At 46.3% G+C, this 3,354-nt stretch overlaps 1 protein-coding gene across 3 annotated transcripts in view; it reads right to left on the bottom strand.

Annotated features, from left to right (window-relative positions):
• The window catches only part of CTXN1 (cortexin 1), a 138,247-nt gene that overhangs the window by 15,521 nt on the left and 119,372 nt on the right, over positions 1 to 3,354 (bottom strand). Inside the window, exon 1 of one of the 3 annotated variants that reach the window (XM_019513188.1) lies at positions 810 to 959. The exons of the other annotated variants lie outside the window; for them this stretch is intronic. The gene's annotated coding sequence lies outside the window, so the exon portion shown is untranslated. Of the gene's footprint in view, positions 1 to 809; positions 960 to 3,354 lie in introns of those variants that run through there. 3 annotated transcript variants of the gene reach the window in all.

Here is a 3,354-nt window from a genome sequence, read left to right as displayed (position 1 = left end):
TCCATCCAGGAAGAGCACACACCAACTGCTGAGGCTTCCTCAGCCGGACAAAGGGTTTTTAAACCTGAAAGCTTGCTAAAAAATTTTTTTTCCAACATTTAAGTTGGTCTAATAAAAGATATCAGATTCACCCGAAGAACCTTGTCTACCTACTAGGTAAGGCATTTTGGTGATATCTGAAGAAGGGCATTTTGTGCCTGAAGCTTGTTTTAACAGCTTTCCCAAATATACAGTTGGTCCAATAAAAGATTCCCAAAAAAAGGCCTGCCTCTCACATGTTTCCTGTGCCATCGCAGCTTCAACAACACTCAAACTCAGCTACCTGTCTGCAGTCTGAGATCACTTCTGTCACAGCCTTGCTAACAAGTTCAGGTCAGTTCCTGGGCCTTGGTATCTCTATTCCTGCAGAAATCAGGGCAGGGTGGCACCTTAAAGACTAACTTGTTCAAACAGGCAGAAACTTTTGTAAACAACAGCCTGCTATGTCAGATGCTATGAACACACTTACAGCAGGCAGGGGTACTGAATAGAAAAGAATTACCTGGAATACCCCTCAGTGGGTTAACTGCTTTGTTCTTCCCTTTTGAGCTCTTCAGCTCCACTTCCCTCTGCTCTATACTTTCCTCACCTTTTCCCTATACTTTGTATTTAATTTATTTTATTCCTTTCGATATAGGAGCTATGATATCTGCAAATTCATTCCTAGCATCTGACAGAGCAGGCTGTCACCTGTACAAGCTTGTACCTTTCTGACAAAGTTGGTCTCAAGGGGGATCACTGCCTGACTTCGGACTAACACAGGTAACTACCTCGCTCTTGGCTCCTACAGAGATCCTGGTGTCAGATTCCTGTGGCCAGATGTTCTCCCTGCTGAACGTGAAGAAACCCTCTTTGGGCCCTCTGGAGAGGTCTTTGATTAGCACCTATATAATTCAGAGCAGAGTTGGACTAGTTTTGTTTCTGTGAAACATCCCCTTGATAGAGCAACGAAGAGAGCACCAGGCTCTCCTTCCAAGCCAAACAGCAATATCCTCTCTGCCTGCACACACCTTTCTCTAGAGAAAGGAAATGCAGGCCTAGCATGGAGGTGGTCAGGGATCCAGCTCACTGACTGCTCCCACTGAAGTCAGTCACCGCAATGAGCCCATGAATAACTCAAGCAAACTGCAGGATCAGAACCCTGCTGAAGCTAGAATTTGCTGTTTTTCTTCAAGGCCCCAAGGAGGTTATAGGAAAATCTCAATTTATATTTTTTTTCTTTAAAAAACCCCCCAAAACCTAATTTCCAGCCCAGAGAAAAAATTGCGATGTGATCCAGAGGTGGGCTAAAGATGGAGAAAGAGAGAAAAAAATCACCACAAAGGAATGACTTCTGATTTCTTTGAACACCTGTGGCTGACTATAATGACGTGACCAGGAGCAGCCACTGGCTATTGCTGGGCTAACACCCATCAGTCTTCAGACCCGGCCAAGCCGGGCTGAGCTCAGTGACACGAAGTTTCAACTGGAACAGATTCCATGGGCTGGATATCCCATCATGTACAGAGGTCTGACTTGTCTGTGGGCAGCACAGGCAATATTTACACCAGCACTGGGTACCTGCACTATGCACAGAGGCCAGGCCCAGCGCTGTCAGTCCAGCATGGCCTTTGTGTCTATTTAAAGACAAATTAAAAGTGCCCTTTTCATGGCTGGTTATCAGAATCCCATCCAGTGGGGATTTCTATCACATAATGACCATATTTCCTTAGTGCCCAGTGTGATACATGATCACATGAGCAATTTATAACCCAAAATATAAAGAAGTTCTCAGATCTGTGATTGCTATCCTTCTTAGTTTTTATGACCTTTGGTGTACGCAGGTCTTGTAGGAAAGCAGGAAAGCAATGGGGTTTGACTTTTAGGCCTCAGTTATTCCATCCATTTTCCTTCATCCTTGGGGTGTTTCAGATAACATGCATGGGGATAACATGAGCATAACTCCCTCAACACCTTGCAGGGCTGATATCGCTCTTAGAGCAGCTCAGCTAGCTTCCCTTGATGCAGAAGGGTACTGTGCTCTCACGGACCAGGCATTAGTCCAGGCATTGGGAAGTCATGGTTTTAATCCCACTTACCCAGTATCCTGCTGTGTGACCTTGGGGCAACTGTTTCCCTTCCCACCATGAGTCATCCTTGTAACCCAGCCTGTGAGCTGTTTGGCTCAGGATGGGTTTTCAGTGAGGATTTATTCAGACTTTGGCATAAAGGAGCCCCAGTCAGTCGAGCCTAAGCTGCTTTTGTAACACCAGAAATGCTAGTACCTGCCCTGGAAAACCCTGAACTCACTTTTGGGGTTGCCTTCCAGTTAAACCAAAGACCGTGGATCTGATGCAGCATTGTTGTCAGAAGTTTCCCTGAAGTTGAAGACAGTCTGACAAATTGAACATAGCAACCTTTCCCCATACTCCAAAAAAGAGCACAGCATCATCAGACACCTGGATAAGGCAACGTGGCAGTAATCCCAGTCAGGCTGAGATGATATTTAAATGTCCAGCCACAACACTGGTTGTTTCCCCTCTTTCCCATCTCTCCCAATGTAGGTCTCCGCCGCTGGTACCATGGCAGCGATAACGTCTCCATGGATACTGACCTCATCCAAAGCAATAACCTTTAGCAACTGCAACAGCATACTTATTGGGGGTCCAAACAACCCCTTGGGCTGCTGTCAAACCTGAGGCTTCCCTCTACAGTGTTGCTAGGGGACTGTTATATAAGCAGGTTGTGGCAGAATACCATCTCTGTCTCTCCCCAAACTCTGCTATCTGACAATTTGGTTACCATGGTCACTGCAAAGGGCAGACTCCTCTGCCCCATCTCTTAAGGTAACCCTGAGTTGTAACCTGAGCTGGATACAATCCTGAGGGAAGGGGAAACCTGCTCCCTCTGCCTACATGACTGGCCACACACACCTGGGTGGGGGCTTAAGTTCCCTGTTGTTCTAAGCGATGCCAACATGACTGGGAGGGGGCTAAAGACCCTGCCAGTCTACCTGGCAATCAGTGATGCATTTTAAATTGGTTGGCTGGCAGCCAACAGCTGCTGGCCTTCATTGAATCAGGTAAATGAGATCATAAGGGCTACATCATTGAACGACTGCCCAGGAGGAGGGGCAGTAGCCATGATGAGAACTCAGAGAAAATCTGGACTATCTGAATCTCTCTGTCTTGAAACTCATGATCAATGAACTGTTTGCCTCCAGAGGGAATCTCCACCTGCCTCTGGCTGATACTTGTGAGTAAACTCCTTGAGATCTAAGTAGATATATAGTTTCATAGTTTCTAGGGTCGGAAGGGACCTGAGCAGATCATCTAG

Source organism: Gavialis gangeticus, unplaced genomic scaffold (genome assembly GCF_001723915.1).
Source record: "Gavialis gangeticus isolate Ggan-Ray unplaced genomic scaffold, GavGan_comp1, whole genome shotgun sequence".
Lineage (NCBI taxonomy): Eukaryota > Metazoa > Chordata > Crocodylia > Gavialidae > Gavialis > Gavialis gangeticus.
The sequence above is the reverse complement of the archived record's forward strand: the minus strand, read 5'-3'. Positions and strand labels throughout refer to the sequence as shown.